Source organism: Eretmochelys imbricata, chromosome 14 (assembly GCF_965152235.1).
Source record: "Eretmochelys imbricata isolate rEreImb1 chromosome 14, rEreImb1.hap1, whole genome shotgun sequence".
Classification (NCBI taxonomy): Eukaryota; Metazoa; Chordata; order Testudines; family Cheloniidae; genus Eretmochelys; species Eretmochelys imbricata.
Genome location: NC_135585.1, coordinates 19,217,576 through 19,239,395, shown reverse-complemented (window position 1 = coordinate 19,239,395; position 21,820 = coordinate 19,217,576). Strand labels below are relative to the sequence as shown.

At 40.4% G+C, this 21,820-nt stretch overlaps 1 protein-coding gene across 2 annotated transcripts in view; it reads left to right on the top strand.

The window, feature by feature from the left end:
* OGFOD3 (2-oxoglutarate and iron dependent oxygenase domain containing 3) overlaps window positions 1-21,820 on the top strand; it is a 94,753-nt gene that overhangs the window by 41,416 nt on the left and 31,517 nt on the right. The gene's annotated exons all lie outside the window — the stretch shown is intronic.

Here is a 21,820-nt window from a genome sequence, read left to right as displayed (position 1 = left end):
CAATCGTACGTTCTTTGAGCAAAGTGCAGTCAGGGATTCTGATGACTGAGCAGTCTTATCAAACATATTTCTGGTTTGCACAATATGAAAAAGAAAAATGTCTGATTGCTATGTTCTGCAGAGGGGCTACCCCTATCTAAGATACTCAGTAACACTCCTGATTGTTAAACAAAGCAGAAGAGTTTGTCATATGCTCATCACTGAGATCTGTCTTTTTTAAATTAGGGGTAGATTTTGACAACTGCTTTAATAGATGGACTGATTAATCACTCACCTACTTCCCAAGTAGTGTTTTAACTACAATCTTGTAGCACTCATGCACATAACCTGGAAAAGAAAAAATTTATTTGAGCCAAAAACAGTTTTATTTTGAGGGCGTGAGAGAAGTAGAGAGATGGTGTTTCATCTCTCCATGGTCTGTCTTGGAAAGCCCAATATGAGGGTGTCGAGTGGCAAACAGAATTCTTTCTGCTTCTGACATCCACAAAGAAGCCACGTCAGCACTATTTTCATTCTTGTTACAGTTCTTATTAGTATCAGTTTGGGTAATCTGAGTTTTGATGCAAACAGTCTTTTCTGTACCAGTCTGTGTACTTGTGCTATGGGATATGTTGTATGATGGTAAACACTAGTGCTGTGCAGGAACCAGAATTTTTATCCCACAGAACGTTTTTCGTTTCTGAAAAATTTTCATTCTGGATCCAAATGAAAAGTCAGATATGTAACATTTTCTGTGGGATGGACATTTTCAAAACAATCTGTTTCAGAAGAACTGAAAAGGGATTTTTTGAAAATTTCTGGTCCAGCCTCTCCAACTAAGTGTCAGCTTGCCAAGCAAACTGCTGGGGAGTCCCAGCTACGGGAGAGCTCACTAGATGGGCTGCTGGAGACCCTGGAGCCCAGGGACTCCTGATACCCTGGCAGCGTGTGAAGGAGTCCTGGAAGTTGGACAGCCGGGGAGTCTGGGCTGGCAGGAAACCAGGTAGGGTTAGGTAGCTGGCCTGCCTGTCTGGTCTTCCTTGAAAGTTTAATGCAATCAACACATTCCTGTGGAACATTTCAGTTTTGTCAAAGTAGTATTTTCCTGATGGAAAACTCTTTTTCGGAAAACTTTCAGCCATCTCTAGTAATCACTGTTTCAGGCCCTAGGATGGAAAATGATTTTGGCACCCCCTGTGCAGACTGGCTGAGCAAAAGTCCCTCCTTGTCCTCAGTTGTTGATTTGAGACCCCAAGAAGTTGGTTGAAGGCCAGCCCTGGTTTCAGAGGTGTGATGAACCACTCAATCTCTTAAAGCACTTATCAACCGTTACAGATAATTTAAATATTTAGGCATCAGTGCAGTGGCTCTGGAACAGTTTTTGGAGTGAGGGTGCTGAGCTGCATCTCACTTACCCCTGTCTGCGTGGGGAGGACGTGGACAGGGGTAAAGTGGCAGAGGCTGGGGCCACAGCAAGGGTGGGTGTAGAGCCCCAGGTGTGGGGCCTGCGGTCAGGCGGGACCCTGGGCTGGCAGCCTGGACCCTGGGGCCAGCAGCAGAGCCCCCTGGCACAGGGCCGGTGGCTGAGTGGGACCTGGGGCTGGCGGCTGAGTGGGACCCAGGGCCAGCAGCAGAGCCTCTGGGCAGCAGCAGGGCAGGCATCCAGGACCCAGGGTGGGAGGGGTGCAGGGTGCAAAACCTGGGGGTGCTGCAGCACCCCCCACACCTCTTCTTCCCATGCCTATGCATCAGTGATGTGCAAGGTTTATTTTACTGCATGTTCTGTGGAGGAGACTTGACTTTTTCATGATCTGATTTTGGTTATGATGAAAGGTTTATTGAGTGATTTTGTAAACATAGCAGGGGTCTTTTGTCTCTGAGATCATAGCTTATGACCTTTGTGAAGTTCAGTGGATTGAACTGAGTGAGTCTTGTTTTTGAGTTTAGTTACATTCATGTATCCAAGTGGATCTATGTAAATAAGCAGAACTCAAATTACTGGTGAGAATGCCATATAGCTAAATAAATTGGGAGTTCAGCAGAGATTTAAAAACTGGAATTGTTCCAGAATCATGGCCCACCCGAACCAAGAAGAACCAGATCTAAGATTTACAGCCATCCAAAAGCTTATCAGTGCCTCACTGTCAGTAGGTAAAAGTTATTAGTAGGTCGGCTTGTAAGGGCATGACTTGGACATCCTTGATTAGAAGTCACATAAAGAAATATTTCTTACCAGGAAAAATGCTTGTTATTAAAAGGCCCAAGTTGCATGGAATAATAATAATAATTAATAAATACTTGGCTCTTGTGTTTTGTCCATGTTTCTGACAGCATCTGTCAAAGCTGTGGTAGTCACCTTTGATTTGTTGAACTACGAACTGATGCTCTCATTAGCAAAGTGCTCATTCTGCTGTACTGAACTTCAGATGTTGTGACAGGCTGACATTACTTGAGGCAGCCTCAGTTTAAATTAGGTTAGTGCTGCAAGATCAAGTGTAGAGCCATTGACAAAGCAATGATAATCCACACCAGCTTTCTGAATATTATTGGTTAAAGGGGTACTGTAAATACAGAGCAACATGGATGGGGAGGATTTATACAGCGCAGATTACCCAAACTGATACTAATAAGAACTGTATCTAGAATGAAAATAGTGCTGACGTGGCTTCTGGCAGTTCCATCACATGCTCCAGTCTGTCACAGGGGGACACCATCCTAGCAGAGATCCCAGTTCCATGAAATGCAACGACATCGTATGCTTTCACTCTGACTCTCCTTATTAGTCTGTTCTCAAAAGAACTGTTGCATCTTCACCATCCCACAGCAATTTTAGGTTACTACAAATCTGTACTAAATGGAAGAAAAAAGTGTCTGTGTGATGCCAGAAAGAAGAATTACTCAGAACTGGTAATTAGTTTGAGGGTTGCACCATGCTTTTTGTCAGTTTTTGAAGGTGTAACTGGAGGTGGTTTGAATGAGAAAATACATAAAGTATTTTTGCTGCTGCTCTGCACGGTGAAACTTTGTCAACAAAAAATTTGAGAAGTTGTGTAATAAGTGAACATGTAATAGGAATACAGTACCCCAGGCCAGTGTTTTATTTGGAGATACTATATCTTTTTAACAATGACTTTTGCTTAAAACTAATGAAGGTAATTTGGGCTGCTACAATCTATTAATGTCTCAGCCAATTCACCAATTTTTGGAGACCATTTTTTAGGCTGTTTTTCAGAACAGAGATCAGCTAGAGTTCACATCCTCTGCAGCTCATCTTCCCCTCTGCCTCAGGGATTATGGCCCTGCTTACAATCTAAATGACCCAAAAAAGCCTCTGCTTTTTTTCTGAACCTGGATTATGTCAAGTGAAACTGATGATGCTCACGCTCATTCTTAACTAAGGTGTGGCAGAGAAATACTGTTGAGTTTTCCCTACCTTGTAAAATAAATGTCATCCTTTTTATGGTCATCTTCTCTTAGGCAGTTTTTCTTCAGTCATACCCTTTCCACCCAAGGGCTGGAGAACCCCAGCAACTCCCAACTCAGGCGTTACCTTAGAAGGCAAACCTCTATCATGACTACTGTCCTTGACTAATACTTTTAAAATACAAATATAATTCCACAGCCAATGAACTTGTAAAGTACAATAGGAAGACTTTCATAGAACTTGGGTAGGAGTACTCGGAGTGGGGGGAATAGTAATATGGACAATTACTGTGTTCAAATGATTATGGGTGAAGTTTACATTTCCTGTTGTAGCTAGTGATTTTCCATTTGTTTCCTGGCTGTATGCTCTTCACCATCAAGAACACAGTACCTGGGTATATCTCACTTAAATAATTTCCATGTCATTGTGGGGGCCTCAGGCACTGGTGTGGCTCCGTCCCTCCTGTTCTCTCCTTGTGGCACATAATAGTCTGGTCTCTTGTGGACTGTAATACTTTGGTCTAAGTTTGGTTGCTGGGTTAAATGTGTGGGTTCTAGGTGGTGTTGGTGGCCTGTAATGTGCAGGTTAGATGGTCAGACTAGATGATCTGGTGGGCCCTTCTGGCCTTGAACTATATGATGCTGTCACAGACATCATCCTAGGTGCCAGAGCAGGCTGAATAAGATTGAAGCGTATAGCTGCAATTCCAAGAGTATTTTAATCAGTGAAAGTGACAACAGGCTGGGAGAGAATATTTAAAAATTAAAGGAAATGAAACTGTGGTCTCCCTAATGCAGAGCCCCCTGCCACCAAGGCTTGGGAGCAAAGACTTGGAGGCCTTTGGCTGATAGCACGGTGTGCTCCTTGGAGTGCATCTAGAATTGTTCATCCCTATGCTGAGGCCAGTACCATATCATTTGAATTCTATTCTGAAGTCCTCAAAATAAGGCTTTAGTGGGACATCAGATATGCACAGTCTTTGTGCTGGGATTTCACTTTAGTGAGGTTCCTCCCTGGGAAGGAATTCCATAGCTTTGGTAGGCTCAATTTGCATTAAGACTCTTTTTCTGTTCCATGGGCTGGGCCTGAAAGGAGTGTCTTGTGTGAATAGCATGTGGGAATACCATCTGTGCATTCTGTCATGAAATGATCCAAAATTCAATGAAAACTAACTTTAAAAATATACACAACAGACCATGCTGGCAACGTTTATCCCTGTCCGCACAAGTAATCGCATGAGAACCCTCTCTGAGCCCCCATGATAATCTGGGGAGCTTTCAAGGCAGAAATGAGGAATGGGGATTTGTGGGTGTGGGTGTGGAAGGAAAACAAGATGAGCTGGTTATTTTAACTCATTTGAATGATGACACTGGAAGAAAGAGCTGTAACTATAATAGTTATTGTTTGTCCATTTTTTGTCTCTTTTCATACATTAGGATGTATTTTTGAATTCTGTAGCTACTGACTATTATTGTCATGTGTTTACAGCTATTTGGGCACTATATTTGTTCCTTCTTTCCTGTTCGTTACTATTTTCCACATTTGTTTTGGATCAGAAAATTAATAATGTGTTCATTTAATCCAGGCAGCAGATGCCTCTTTTGAGGCCACACCTAGAATTTGCAAGTTATCCTGTCATATGGAAACTAATTTAGTTTCAGCAGGATAATCTGTTTTCTTTATGAAAGTTGTTTAAGGCTTCTCTGTATTAGCATCCCGACAATGCACATACAGCGCAGCCAGCAAGGTGCATTTTTACTATTCCCATCCATCTGTCCTTGTGCATGCCTCATTTGTCATCTTGCAGGTAAACTGTGGGCTGTCAAGGGAGCAGATCTGCTATGCAACTGGCTGAGTGGCTTTTGTTTTTCTATTATTAACAGCAACAAAAGTGTAACATAGTTTTTAAATGCATCATGTAAAATGTAGTGATTTTTACAGTTGTCCATGAAGTCCATGTCCCCTTGTGTGTATGCGTCTCAATATAGTCTTTTATTATGTAATCACATTATTTTTTTCCCAAAGAACCCTACCTTTCTCATTTCACAGGACTGATGAACAAAGGACAGAAACCAGTTATTATCTGAATCCGATCTACTTCCCATGCCATCAAAAGTCCATTTACGGCACAAACAAGGCTCTGCCATCCCTGTCTATCCTGGACCACTCTTTGCAGGTCCTCATTGATGTTAAGTCTCAGAAGTTTTCCATCTCTGAGTAATGTTTGATGGAGGGATTCTTTTGTTTAGCCCCTTTTACATGATCCTCCAGCTGTTCAATGACACCCCGTTGCATGGCAGATGCTCTGGCTTCTTTCTTAACATGTGGCCCAGATATTTTCATTACCTTTTCCAGATAACTTTGGAGATGAGGAGTTGAACGCTGATATATTTCACCATTTGTTATAAATTCATTCAATTTAATATCTCTTATTTTCCTCAGGCATTTGTTTTTAGAATTCTAGAATAGTAGGACTGGAAGGACCTCAAGAGGTCACTAGCCTAGGCCCCTGTACTCATGGCATTTAGTCATCTGTCTGTACTTCTGGTGGATTTCCAGTTTTCAAATTCAGTTGTTTAAATGGAAACAGCATTTGAGATGAAGTTTTGTCATTTGGTTTTTAACTTGTAGATTTTTGATGACCAAATCTTGTTTGCACTGGTGAATGCAGCTGCTGCCTTGCTAATTCATGACTTTATTTCCTTCTGGAAACCCCCCATTTGCTTGCACGTTACTGCCAGTGTATGTGAATTGACTCATGTCTTGTATTTCCTTTCTAATGTAAGACCTTAGTTCGGAGTTGCTGGGGATCTCACAGATTTGTTATTTCATAACTCATTATTAAGAGTCTTTTTTGCATAGCTGGACAGTCTCTTTGCTTGCATGTTGGTTGAGCTGTCACTTAGAGCTATGTTGTCAGCAAAATCTAAATCGTCTTAAGTCATGCAATGCCTGTGTTGTATGTCTACACTTTTTCTTAGAAGGGCATGTCTACACTACACGGACATAGCGATGCTGGCATAACCCTATACTGTAGACACAGCCTACACGGACTGGCGTTTTTCCATCAGTTTTTGGAACCTCACCTCCCTGAGCAACAGTAGCTATACAAAAGAAGCATTCTTCCATCAGTATAGCTACATCTCCACTGGGGGTTAAGTTGGCATAGGTTAGTCAGGGGGTTGGTTTTTTCACCTTTCTGACTGATGCAGTTTTATCAATCTAACTTTTGAGTGTAGACCACCAAGCCATAATGAAGTCAAATGGCAATACCAAACAGTAGAGGTGAAAGAATGCATCCTTGTTTGATGCCAGTGTATATGTTAAACCGTTCACTCAAGTCTGTGTTTCCTTTAATTGTACAAGCTGCACCTTGATATAAAGCCTTGATGATGTTAACTAGTTTTATTGGCATACCATAACACTTCAAGGTATGTCAGAGTAAACTGGGGTGGAGACCGTCAAATGCTTTCTTCAAATCTGTGAAGTTTATGAGAAGTGGGTTCTGTTACTCCATACCCTACCTGACTACTCTTAGGGTGAAAATCTGGTCAACTTGTGATCTACTGGATCAAAATCCAGCCTGCTTTATGGTTATCTCAACTGCTTTCTTTATTCTACTTAAGATGATACTGCAGAAGGCATTGCCTATTGCTGAAAGTGTAACACCTTACCGGTTGTTAGAGTTGTTTTGATTACCTTTCTTTGGTATTTTGACAATAATGCCATTTTTCCATGGTCTTGAAGGCTTTTCCTGGTCCCATGTGTTTATTGAAAAGTTTGGTGATTTTACTGATGATCTCATCAGCGCAAACTTCCAGAATTTCCCTCGTCTTCACCTGCAGCTTTCCCAGGTTTTCACTTTTTAGTGCATCTTTTATAATATGTTGATATCTATTTCTGGATGTTTAATTTCTTTGTCAAAGTCAACAGTTTCTTTTGGCTTTGGTCATTTTAACACCTCTTGAAAGTGTTCTGCCCATCACTTTTTTTTTTTTCTTATTGGTCATAGATCATAGACTCTCAAGGTTGGAAGGGACCTCTGGAGGTCATCTAGTCCAACCCCCTGCTCAAAGCAGGACCAATCCCCAATTTTTGTCCCAGATCCCTAAATGGCCCCCTCCAGGATTGAACTGACAACCCTGGGTTTAGGAGGCCAATGCTCAAACCCCTGAGCTATCCTGCCCCCCCCAAAAGTTTTTCACCCCAGATGGGACTCGAACCCACAATCCGTGGCTTAGGAGGCCAGTGCCTTATTCATTAGGCCTCTGGGGCTCTATAAACAAATAAGGCTCTATCGAGATTTGAACTCGGATCGCTGGCTTCAGAGTGCTAACCATTACACCATGGAACCACCTCCATGGTGGTACGGTCTTTCCTTATTTACCCTAACAGGCTCTCTGGCTGGTGTAAACTTGCCAGTTAGAATGCTGTTGAATTGATGAAGTGTTTTACAATCAGCTCTTTTAGCAGCTGCCTCAGCTTCTTTGGCAGTGTTATCCATATATTTCCTCTTGTATCTTCTCATGTTGCTTTTTACTGCTGTCTCTTTTGGGTTAAACGGATGTTTTGCTGCTATTTTTCTGGAGGTGTGTTTGAAGAGTGAATGTTTGCTTTGGCTTGTCCCTTTCTTTTACACAGTTCCACATATCCTCACTTATCCAGACCTTAGGCTTGCATGTCTGGAAACCAACTACAGTTATTGCAGCATCTGAGATACTGTCATACAGAAAGGATCATAACATGTCAGTGTTGACTTCTTGTAGTGGATCTCAGTCCTACAGCATCTATACTCTGTTCTTCAGTTCAATTTGAAATTGATGCTGTAATGTCTTCTCTGTTAGGCTTTTGCTAATCTTCTTGCTGCTTTTTGGGGTTTTAATTTTCTTAAGTTTAATCTTCATTCTTGCTACACACAAATTTTGGTCACTTTCAACATTGTCATCTCTGTATGCTCTGATGCCTTGGAGAGTTGCCCTAAATTTCCTTCCATTACATAGACAATCTGTCTGGTTCCTTGAGACTCCATCTGCAACATTCCAAGTTACCTGTGCATATCTATGTGGATATAGTGTTCCACCCATTATGAGCCCTGACACCAGCCACAATTCTAGCAGTCATTTGCTGTTCTGATTTTGGGAACCAGTATGCTTGCTCATTGCTTTCACCACTCTGTTGTTGTCATTCCCAATCTTGTAATCAAAGTCCCTCATTACTAAGCAGGTGTCGTGCTTGGGAATATTGTCAATCAGAGTTTGTAGGCAATTCAGAATTGATCTTTGATTTTATTATAGCTGTCTGTTGGTTTGTAACATTATATAAATATCATTTTCATGTATTGTGTTTTGAAACCTAGCTCGAAGCAATCAACTATTAATTGGCTCCCAATCTATTATTGATTTTTATGCTTTGGAAGTCATAATTAATGCTGTTCCCTCTGAGTGGTAATCATCTTACCTCCCTGAATATATTACTATTTAATTTTTGAGTTGTTTTTTATCAGCTCTGGGCCATTGACTTTTCTTATTCCAAGGATTTTGAGATTTGTCAACAAGATGAAATTCAGTAAATGCAAGTGTAAAGTACTTTTCTTAGGAAGGACAAATCAAAAGCACAACTACAAAATGGGGAATAACTGGCTAAGGAGTAGTACTGCTGAAAAGGATCGGGGGTTACAGTGGATCACAAATCAAACATGAGCCAACAATATGGACAGCTGTGAAAAAGGCTAATGTTCTGGGTGTATTAACAGGAGTGCCATATGTAAGACATGGGAGGTAGTTGTTCCACTCTACTTTGCAGTGGTGAGTCCTCAGCTGGAGTATTGTGTCCAGTTCTGGGTGCCACATTTTAAGAAGGATGGTGGAAAAATTGGAAGAGTCCAATGGAGAGCAACAAAAAATGATGGTAATTTTCGAAAACATGACCTAGTCATGTTTAGTTGTGAGGGAAAAAAGACGGAGGCGTGGGGGAGGACCTGATAAGTCTTCAAGTATGTTAAGGGCTGTTATAAAGAGGACAGTGATAGATTGTTTTCCATGTCCACTAGAGGTAGGACAAGAAGTAATGGGCTTAATTTGCAGCAAGAGAGATTTAGGTTAGATATTAGGTAAAACTTCTTAATTATAAGGATAATTAAGTATTGGAATAGGGAGTCGGGAGGTTGTGGAATCTCTTTCACTGGAGACTTTTGAGAACAGGTTAAACAAACACTTGTCAGGAATGGTCAGTTGGTCCTGCCTCAGCATGGGGATCAGGAGGAAGGACTAGATGATTCTTGAGATTGTTTCCAGATTTACATTTCTATAATTCTGTGAATGTTGGTAAATAAAATCAAAGCTGCAGAAGCTATCGGAAGCCTGCATCCCAGGAAAAGGGAAAAAATTCATAGGCAGGAGTTGTACACCAAGCTGGATGAGCAAGCATCTCAGAGAGGTGATTAAGAACAAGCAGAAAGCTTACAGGGAGTGGAAGATGGGAGGGATCAGCAAGGAAAGCTACCTTATTGAGGTCAGAACATGTAGGGATAAAGTGAGACAGGCTAAAAGTCAGGTAGAGTTGGACCTTGCAAAGGGAATTAAAACCAATAGTAAAAGGTTCTATAGCCATATAAATAAGAAAAAAACAAAGAAAGAAGTGGAACTGCTAAACACTGAGGATGGAGTGGAGATTAAGGATAATCTAGGCACGGCCCAATATCTAAACAAATACTTTGCCTCAGTCTTTAATAAGGCTAAAGAGGATCGTAGGGATAATGGTAGCATGACAAATGGGAATGAGGATATGGAGGTAGATATTACCATTTCTGAGGTAGAAGCGAAACTCAAACAGCTTAATGGGACTAAATCGGGAGGCCCAGATAATCTTCATCCAAGAATATTAAAGGAATTGGCACCCAAAATTGCAAGCCCATTAGCAAGAATTTTTAATGAATCTGTAAACTCAGGAGTTGTACCGTATGATTGGAGAATTGCTAACATAGTTCCTATTTTTAAGAAAGGGAAAAAAGTGATCCGGGTAACTACAGGTCTGTTAGTTTGACATCTGTAGTATGCAAGGTCTTGGAAAAAATTTTGAAGGAGAAAGTAGTTAAGGACATTGAAGTCAATGGTAAATGGGACAAAATACAACATGGTTTTACAAAAGGTAGATCGTGCCAAACCAACCTGATCTCCTTCTTTGAGAAAGTAACAGATTTTTTAGACAAAGGAAACGCAGTGGATCTAATTTACCTAGATTTCAGTAAGACATTTGATACCATGCCACATGAGGAATTATTAGTTAAATTGGAAAAGATGGGGATCAATATGAAAATTGAAAGGTGGATAAGGAATTGGTTAAAGGGGAGACTATAACGGGTCCTACTGAAAGGTGAACTGTCAGGCTGGAGGGAGGATACCAGTGGAGTTCCTCAAGGATCGGTTTTGGGACCAATCTTATTTAATCTTTTTGTTACTGACCTCGGCACAAAAAGTGGGAGTGTGCTAATGAAGTTTGCGGATGATACAAAGCTGGGAGGTATTGCCAATTTAGAAAAGGACCGGGATATCATACAGGAGGATCTGGATGACCTTGTAAACTTGAGTAATAGGACGAAATTTAATAGTGAGAAGTGTAAGGTTATGCATTTAGGGATTAATAACAAGAATTTTTGTTATAAGCTGGGGACGCATCAATTAGAAGTAACGGAGGAGGAAAAGGACCTTGGAGTATTGGTTGATCATAGGATGACTATGAGCCGCCAATGTGATATGGCTGTGAAAAAAGCTAATGCGGTCTTGGGATGCATCAGGAGAGGTATTTCCAGTAGGGATATAGAGGTTTTAGTACCTTTATACAAGGCACCGGGAGACCTCACCTGGAATACTGTGTGCAGTTCTGGTCTCCCATGTTTAAGAAGGATGAATTCAAACTGGAACAGGTACAGAGAAGGGCTACTAGGATGATCCGAGGAATGGAAAACTTGTCTTGTGAAAGGAGACTCAAGGAGCTTGGCTTGTTTAGCCTAACTAAAAGAAGGTTGAGGGGAGATAAGATTGCTCTCTATAAATATATCAGAGGGATAAATACTGGAGAGGGAGAGGAATTATTTAAACTCAGTACCAATGTGGACACAAGAACAAATGGATATAAACTGGTCACCAGGAAGTTTAGACTAGAAATTAGACGAAGGTTTCTAACCATCAGAGGAATGAAGTTTTGGAATAGCCTTCCAAGGAAAGCAGTGGGCAAAAGATCTATCTGGCTTTAAGATTAAACTCGATAAGTTTATGGAGGAGATGGTATGATGGGATAACTATGATTTTGGTAATTAATTGATCTTTAAATATTCATGGTAAATAGGCGTAATGGCCTGTGATGGGATGTTAGATGGGGTGGGATCTGAGTTACCCAGGAAAGAATTTTCTGTAGTATCTGGCTGGTGAATCTTGCCCATATGCTCAGGGTTTAGCTGATCGCCATATTTGGGGTCGGGAAGGAATTTTCCTCCAGGGCAGATTGGAAGAGGCCCTGGAAGGTTTTTCGCCCTCCTCTGTAGCATGGGGCACGGGTCACTTGCTGGAGGATTCTCTGCTCCTTGAAGTCTTTAAACAACGATTTGAGGACTTCAATAGCTCAGACATAGGTGAGGTTTTTCGCAGGAGTGGGTGGGTGAGATTCTGTGGCCTGCGTTGTGCAGGAGGTCAGACTCGATGATCATAATGGTCCCTTCTGACCTTAGTATCTATGGATAAAACATGAGGCATATCCACCAATACTTTTACACCTTCATGAGCATCTGCATGTGTTTCCCTATATATTGAAGCAAAATAATAATATCTAGCTCTTGTATAGTTTTTAAATAATACATAACTCTTATATTTATATTTTAAATGCTATTACAGCCTGTGGTTACTATTTTTATTTTTATATGTATTTATTTGTAAATGTGTGTGTGTGTGTGTGTGTGTGTGTGTGTGTGTGTGTGTGTATATATATATATATGGTTGTAATAGCATTTCAAACATTTTATGTACAAGAAATGATTACATGTCCATTATAAATAATATTTGCTTTCAGAGTCTTACAGGAATAACAAGTCTTACTAAAATCAGCAAAATGTCTCATTCAGAAACTAGAGCAAAAATATTGAAAAATGAAATAATAAAGCTCCCTTATTTAGCCTACTTCATGGGTCTAACTCTGATTGTTCAGATACAAGGTCTTCTTTGAGGTTAAAAAAAAAAAATCTGCAGTTGTTCTGGATCTTAGAAACCCATTGGTTTATCCCTCTGTCATCCTCAGTCTAGCTGGAAGTAGCCAGACCATAAGATGCTCAGATAAAAGAAGTTTGCTTGCCAGGAATGGATTGTCCTTCTACAGGTCTGTGGCAGGACCCAGGTTAATGTTTTGTTGGGCTTTTTTGTTGTTTTGTTTTGTTTTTTAAATAACCTCCACCAAACACCCACACTCAATGTCCTTCAAGGACTGTTTCTTGCTTACCACTGGTGGCTCAGTTATAATACTCAGTTGGTCTCAGGATAAGGCTTAGTCTACCCTAGAGAATTAAGTTGATGTAAGCTGCCTTACCTCTACTTAATTTTGTCAATGTCTACACTAGACTGCTGCTTCCGTCAAAGTAAATGGCCTGCTACACTGACATGATAACTCCACCTCCATGAGAGGCATAGCGCTTATGTTGGTGTAGTTAGGGTGATGCAGAGTCTGTGTAGACACTGCGTTACTTACATTGGCTGTTGGCTGTCATTCTTGTCAGTTTCACGGCTGCCCCTGGCTCAGAGCAGCTGGGCAGGGGCTCACAGCTGGAGCCAGGAAAGTGACAAGAATGTCAGTTTCACTGCTAGTAGGCTCCATGCTGTGAATTTGAGCCGGTGCTGGGCTCACAGCTCGGGTTGTCACCCCAAGGTGGGTGCAGGGCTCCACCTCTGAGCCCTGCGCGGCTGTCAGTGCCCCACACTCAGCTATCAGCGCCCACAATGCCTCACTTAAGTCGATGCAAGCATTCTTGGTGAGGATGTGCAACACTGGCAGTAGCAGGGTAGTGTGGACACCAGCAGCTGATAGAGCAGGACTTGACAACTCAGTGTCAGGATCTAAGATCTGGGGGAAACATAGAGCAAAGTTACTGTTGTAGCATTTGGATCCCCATTCCCATTTAAGATGTCTAATACATAATTCCTTCCTGTCCCCGTCTTTTATGATGTCCCAATTCTCCAAACCCTTGTGCACATGAATTGTCCTGTTAAGTACAGTAGGTATGGGGCCACTTGTGAGCCTAAGGTTACTTGGGGGTGTGTTCGGGATCGTTGCATTAGAGAGGAGCAATAGTTTACATATATTCCTTAATTATCAGGCTGTGTTTTAACAGAATTAAATTACTTATTTATGGTTATTTTGGCAGTGCACCAGTTAAAATTCACAGCTGTGCAGGAGGCAAAGTAGGTGAATTCCAAGGAAAAGGTTAATAAGCTGGAACATATATTTCAGGGAAGGCTAGATGTAATAGACATTTTTTGTAGCTTGGAAGATATGCCATTGATTTATTTTCTTCAGTCCAATCTGCTTAGTGTTTTTTTAAATCTCTTCTGTCTCCTGTGGGTAGCACAGGATTGGAAAATTTCACTGTGCGTTTACAGACTGTAATTGGAAAAGCAGGGGGAAATGTATAGGCTGTAGATCTAGATATCAAGAGTTTCTAGATAGTGAAGAGCAATAGCATTTTCTAGTGTCCTTCCAAAACAGGGTTTTTTTGAGTGCTAGAAAATTAAATAAAGATCAATGAAAGCCTAGCATGCTAGTCACTCTTTCAGTTTCCATGGGATACTTAGGAGTGCTTTAAGATTGTTTTAACAAGATTTCAGGGATTGGCCTTTTTTGAGAGCGAGAGAGAGAGAGAAAGAGAGGGGTGAACAGTATTGTTAACCCCAAACGTTCAAAAATCAGAGATTATATAAAAATAATATATTTTTATTTGCCTTCTGCTTTTTGAGCCTGTAAGATTCAGTGGGATTACATTCTGAAGCTTTCTTTACAGCCACGAGGCTAGAAACTTACTTTTCTTTAAGAATGAAGGCTGAAATCCTCACATATTCACTTGACTCCAGGAGCTGGGACTTTAAGGAAAACAATAATTATCATGAAACTCATGACAAAATCATGAGAGTTGACAACACTGGGTGAATCCCATCCTGTTGCGCCAATGAATATGGCAGAATGATTTCCAAAATATTGCCAAAATTTTGGATCATCTCAACTTGATATTTTGAAGAAAATTTGGAGGCAGAGAGTCTTTATTGTTTCATTTTATTGTCACTCCCCTGTTATATTGACATGCAAATTATTTTCTTTCCCCATTAACTATCTGTCAGTAAGGACATTTGGAGGGCATAGCTGGTGCAAATACACAAATCTGGGCATGCTTCTATATCTCACCCATACATTCCCATAGGCTATTGCTTGTGTTTTTGTTTTTTTTCCATTGTATTTAGTATTTAAACTGCATTTAAGTGAAATTAACACCCTCCAGCCACCCACACTTCTGTAGTGAATTTTAAACAGTTCAGCATCCTGTCCTGGTAATTAAAACAATGCAGGAACACTGTGGACAAGCTGTCCTTTGTGATGCTGCTTTCTTGTAGCATGTAATAATAGGGAATCATATCCCACTTGCATTAGGAAAGACCTTTGGGCATTTGGCACAAAAATCTGCCTGGGGAATCTTATTAAAAGTTATAGGATATCAGCTATTAGTATTTTGTAAGGGCTGTTCAAACTGCAGTAAGTCATAGCACACTAGGGATTCAACTTTCAGTGTGCAACAGCAGCATTCACACGGAGAGCTAGTGCGTGGCACACTAGTGTGAGGTGGATTTACATACCAGCCTGCTGCATAGTAAGTGACTGTGTAGACATGCCATAAGACTAATCTTCTTCCCTGATAACTACATTATTTATCTTTTTCATGCTCTTGAAGCTACAGTGATCACTACTTAAAAAGTCAGTGTTTGCCAAGAGTTACTATACAGAGGTATTTTTTGAGACCACAGTTCGACCTTTTTCTAGAATACGAAATAAACTGTGATATCTCAATCTTAAAAAAAGAGTGTCTTGGATCTTTCACATATTTTCATGCAAAAAACCCTAAAATAGCAGATTCCATTTTTCGAAAACACAGATAGTCCATTGAATTTCTTATTATTGAGTACGGGCTGCATTCAGTGTTGTACAAGACTGAGGGGATGTTACTGTCCCTTACTTATGAATCTTACATTCTCTAATAGATAACACAGACATACAGTTCACTGGAACCAGATGACCAGAACGTGGGTTCAGTAAGCTGTAAAAATGTGTGAATCTTCTAGATGTGCAGAAGCTTCGGGGAAATGGCTAAGCCCACCTATGAGTATGCTCTTGGGCCTATTCCTGTAAAGTACTGAGCACCCTCAGCTCCTGCTAAAGTTGATGCCGACCTTTTTGCATTCTCAAGTCAAGTGCCTTTTGTAGCATAAAAAGCGACAGCTCAAGTCTTTCCAAAAAGGAATCTAAAATGTGGGTTACAGTGTGGTGCGTCCCACTGGATACCTGCATTTCGTCCTGTGCATCTGCTAGGTTTTAAATGACAGCACTGTATGGAACACAATGTGCTGGCTTAGCTAAAATGTTTGGTGCCATGCAAAGGAGGCCTCACTTACACCTATCTCATGGTCCTCCAGATCTCTGCTTTTTCAATTCCAAATTGAAATAAATATAAAACCAGATTCAAACGTATATATGTATACTACTGCTTTAAATGTCTTTCCTGTTATACAGACAAAACTGAGGAAGACTTTAGTAGAAAATTAACATTCATAATGCCTCTTGGAAGACTGCAGATATAAAATAGAGCAAAAAAATAACTGCCCCATGCAGAGGTATCCACAAACAGAAGTAATCTAAATATTTGTAAACCATTTGTGCCCCTGATCTCTCTGATCCCGGTGTATTACTGATTTGTAATGCTTATTTTGAGATTAGATTGCACTATTCCTCATTGCCAATTACTGCGATATTTGGATTTCTCTTGAAGCCTCAACTTCTGGAGTCATGAGAATCTGTGTTTATTTAAAAAAAAAGAGGGTAAGATTTTAGTTTCTGGTTGCAGAGAAAATGTCAGGAACACAGCTCCCTCTGAGCTTGGATGCCTTGCAACCCAGTGAGCTCAGCTGGGCCCAATAAACCCTCACTAAGTAACTGTACTCCCTGAATGGTCAGAAGAACCAACAGATCACCGTTTAAGCCCTGTAGCAACAGCGGCGCACTGGCCGCTCAGTGCGCTCCTGGGCTGCAGCTGCTCCAGACCTGCTTTTTACCCAGCCCTTGCTCCATCCCTTGCCTGCTCCACTCCAGCCTTAGTCCCTGCCCACCTCTGATCTCCTGATTCCTAACTCCTGGCTCTGACCATTGGCTTGTCTCCTGACCACCTCTGCTTCTGCCCTCTGCTTCTGCTTCGACCACTAGGTCACATTGTTTGCACCTGGTATAGAAAAGATGGAAAGCATAAACAGGGTGTAACCTAAAGGTTCAAAAGGCAAATAAAAATGTGGTGGGTTTTTTTTTGTTTTTTGGTTTTTTGTATCATGATTTTAAGCCAATCTCATAGTTTTTGGTGGGATGTCTATTTCATGACTTTTGAATACTTACGGTTTTTAATACTGCTATATAAACTCATTTGTATGATGCGTAGAATGGAACTCTACTTATTATTACAAAAAAATCATTTAAAAATACTTTTTGTGTTATTACCCACTCTTGCAAACCAATATTGAGACAAATTTAAAGTTTGCAATTCCTTATATATGTATGAGCTCACAAGGGAATGTGTGAGTGTAAAATTACTGCTCCAAGCCCTCTAAATATCTCCAATCTAACAGCTCTCCAAAACCACAAGTATCCAAATTCAAGTGGTTTTATGTTAAGTGGTATATCTACAGATTGGAGAACCAGAAAAAAAGATTTAATCGCTCCATAACATTCCTTAAAGTTACATTTACCACAGCAGGAGTGAAATATCCAGTCTAAATCCTCTCTGTTGCTCTGTTGAAGTCTCCCCCAGTCAGTCTGTGCACATTGTGGCAACTTACTGATTGTTTTCAGTGTTTCTGTCATAACGTTTCTGAAGACTTTGTGCTCTGATAACATCTTCTTTTTGTTAGTGTTGTGCTTGAACATAGAGGTGTTTGAAATAAGGATCCAAACATTGCATCTTGAATGAATGTGTCTATGTATGTGGTACTGTTATTTATTAATATTCTTTATTTAAGCACCATGTATGCACATAAAAAGGATACTTCAGTATTTTATAGGGCCAAGGCGGGACATGGATCAGCATTCATGTCGCGCTCCCCATCAGTGTCCAGGCCGGGGAAGCTAATGATCCAGCCCGCAGACCAAATTCGGTGATGAATCCTGGTTGTGTGCCACTTGAGGCATGTTGCACATACACTAAGAAGACAGGGCTGAAAGTGAAGTAAGCGGGGAAAAGTGTGCTAGAAAAGAGAGTTCGCTGGAGACTGAGAAGAGAGGTGGTTGTTGAATGTAGATGCTGTGACGTTACACCCCATATTTGTCATAGAAATATTGTTACGTTATGAATATGGGAAACTAAGATGTTTTATGCAAGATGAGTATTGTGAGGTATCATTGAAAAGGTTATGATCTCCTGAATGTGTTTATCCAATTTGCATGCATGTATCATTTCTGTATCTGAGGTTAGGAATATTGGCTTTGTAACAATTACAACTGTGTGTGTATTTGGGGGAACGCCCACCAGAGAGTAGGCAATCTGCCTGAATGAGCCATTTCAGAAGGACAGTAGAACTTTGAAGATACTAATCTCCCACTGTCTTGAGGAGCTTCCTGGGATGTTGCTTTGACACTGATGGGTTATCTGATGATGTCACCTGGTACGGAGTACCACCTTGGACACTGCTGGTATTTTTCCGCTGGAAACAAAGAGTTCCCGCCTTATGTAAATTCTATTTAAGGCTGGGGAGTAAGGCAACGAGGACTCTTCTCCATTGCCTCCCTGTCAAAGAAGGAAGATTGCTAAAAACACATGAAGGGAAAAGCAGGGGCTGAGTCCAGGCAGAAATGGGGTCCCGTCTGTAAAAAGAAATAACTGGAATTCTAAGCTACAGAAACTGTGCAACCTGCCTAAAACAACATTTAGGGTGAGAAATTACATTTTGTAACCTGTTTCTTGAGTATATTAAGCTTAGTTTGCCTGTTTTGTTTTATTTGCTCAGTAATCTACTTTGCTCTGTTTGCTATCCCTTATAATCACTTAAAATTTTCTTTTTGTAGTTAATAAACTTATTTCTTGTTTATTTCAAAACCCAGTTTGTGCACCTCATATCGGAGTGCCAAAAGCTGTGCATATCTCTCTCCACACTGAGGGAGAGGGTGAATTTCTATGATCTTGCGCTGTGCAGATCTTTCTATACAGTGCAAGACCATCTTATTTTGGGGTTTACACTCCAGATGGTGTGTGCACCAGAGTGCTGGCCATTCTCCTAGCTGATTTCAGTGTGTGTCTGCAGCTGAGTGTGGCCTTGCCTGAGTGTGTGCTGGAAAGGGGTTTGAGAGCCTGGCACAGCAACCCAGCGCAAGGGAAACCCAGGCTGGTAGGACCGGCGGGCTTTGGGATGCCAGCACATCCGGTGGCACCCCAGAAGGCGGATCCAACCCATCACATCGTCTATTAAAAATCAGATCATATCAAATGATAGGTACATGATAAAGGCCGACGGTTATTGGTGGTTGTTGATGAAATGTTGCTATTTTGGGTCTGTAAATAAATAGCTTCATCTACAAGCACCAGTTCTTTACCTCTAATTCTTGGTGAATGGTTGGTGGAGGAGAGTATTTAAAACCATAGATTTGTTAGACTTTTTTTAAAGTGTTGGAATGTGTCTGAATATAATTCTTATCCATATGCCAAGCCATTCAAGAATTGATTGTGAAACATAATCAGTACCCCACCTTTCTTTCTTTGCTGTTAATGGTGTGCCAACCCTCTCTGCTACTGATAATGCAATGTGCTGAACTTTAAACAAAAATGCCCCACATCTCCACCTGCTGTCTGGGAAAGCACTTTATCTCCTAGGGTTTTGTACAGTGGGTTCCAGAGAGTTCAGTGGGTCTCTGAATGGGCTCCAGGGACTGCCTGAACATATCTGAATGCCAATAGGGGCCACAGTCCTTCATCTCTGTAAGAAGGCAGTTTTTCTGCATGATAGCTGGTTTGCATTTGAATGAGGTTCTTATTTTGGGCTCAGAACCACTTTACTGATCTATCAGTCTCCTCATATGCCATGGAGTGTGTGATTGGAAAATGAATAAGGTACAAATTCAGGCCTATTCACATTAGTCTGTATCTTGAAGCACACTACTACTAATAAGTATATCCTTGCTAATGATGACATGGAAACCTATTTCACATTACTGAAAGGATCAAATTGGTGAGTAAGCAAATAAACAAAACTTTAAAAAAAAATCAAGGAGGATCCATTTTAAAATATCTTAATTTTGACAGTTGTAATTTAGTTTAACATATTTCAGAGTAGCAGCCATTTTAGTCTGTATCCTCAAAAAGAAAAGGAGTACTTGTGGCATCTTAGAGACGAACGAATTTATTTGAGCATAAGCTTTCGTGAGCTACATGGGATGCATGCAGTTTTAGTAACAAGGCATCAATTAGCATCTGCTATTAAATCTGTCATTTTGGTGTGCAAATTATAAAGGGTGTACAGATTAGCATAGTGCAGTTTAGAGAGTTTCTGTTGGCTCATGCTGTATGATTGTGCAAACTAACTAGCAGAAATGTCTAAATGATCGCTTTGCCACATCCATATGTTTTAAATTAAATTATTCATAAAAAACTATTGAAAATTGATCTGTCTGTAGTTGTCAGTATGACTTTTATGAGTTGGTTTCAATTATAATAGTTTTTTCGTGTAATGTATTAAGCCTTTTGATATTTAATGTTAGTGGGATAATAAATGCATTTGCTATGCATGGGATGTTGTGTTATTCCAGAGAGGTTGTTATAATTTAATGTCATTCAGTGACCACTTATAAAGTGTCACCGCTTCTTAATACTGGTCTACCTTTGAGTGGTAGCAATCATGAAGAACAGTAATAGAAAAAGCTATTTGCTGCTAAAGGTTAGACAGACATGCTGATAAAAAAAACCCCATCACCAGCTCTACACTGGTTCGTAGCACTGGTGCAAATGCACTATTGCTGAAAAATTGGTTTTTCAGAGGACTGGCCAGGGCCTTGCTGAAAACATAGACAAAAACGGTTTTTCAGTTTCTTTTTTCAAGTTTATAAATTAGGAGGAGTAACTGGATATACTAACTTTGTTTGCAGTCAGAGGAATGTCCACTTTTTAATGTCTGAAAAAGTATAGCTAGACTGATAGCCATTTTTTTTGGGTCATAGGGTCAGAGTTGATGGGGTAGGTTGAGAGAGAATGGAGGACATCACTGAGGGGGAGAGGAGCAGTGCACTGTTGATTTTACAGTGTACCATAATAAAAGTCCCTAAAGCCTCAGGCTTGTAAGCATGTAAGAGAAAGAGTAAGTTGTACTGAACGCGTGTGAAATGAGAGAGACATCCTTCTCATTCTTGAAGCATTCCTTGGACCAAGCTGTGGTCTTATCTCCAGTGCAAGATAACATGTCCTTTTAGTTGAAGGTGTCTCTGCATTATTGGTTGCAAGGAAGACAGAATTATGGAGTGGGGATTTATTACTAGCCTGAAAAAGTTGATGAACCTTTAGGGTGTTGGGACTAAAATGTCATTAATAACATCACTTTCGTTAATGCCCTTCCACATTGTCTTGCATTTGTAATATGGTTTAGACAAAGAGGATAAAAGGAAAGGCTGATAATTTAATTTTCCCTTACTCCAGATTTAGATTTTAATACAGCTTGTTTTTCTGATGTAACTTTTCTTTTAAATCCTTAGGCTCAAAATCGCAAAATGAAGTAAATGTAAAGAAGAGCCTCATCCTTCATCTGGTGTCTTAATTTTCTCCAAATCTCGTTTTATTTTCTCTCTTCTAGTCATTGCTCATGCAGTATAGTGTACACAACTGCTACTCAGTCAAAATTTTGGCTTTATCTGGCACTGGTGCACCTATACTTAAAAAAAATAAATAAATAAAAATTGAACTGGAAATGTCAAGACAGTTTATGGGTTTGCAAGGTGTCTGTTGATCTGAATAGTTCTGTTCTGTGACAGACGTCGTGTCAAAGGAAACAAATGAACAATTTATAATTAATGTACCTTAAATCAGGCAATTACCTTGATCACTTCTCTGCTGGACCTTTGTAATGCAGAACATGATTAAATTGTGCCACTTTGTAAAGA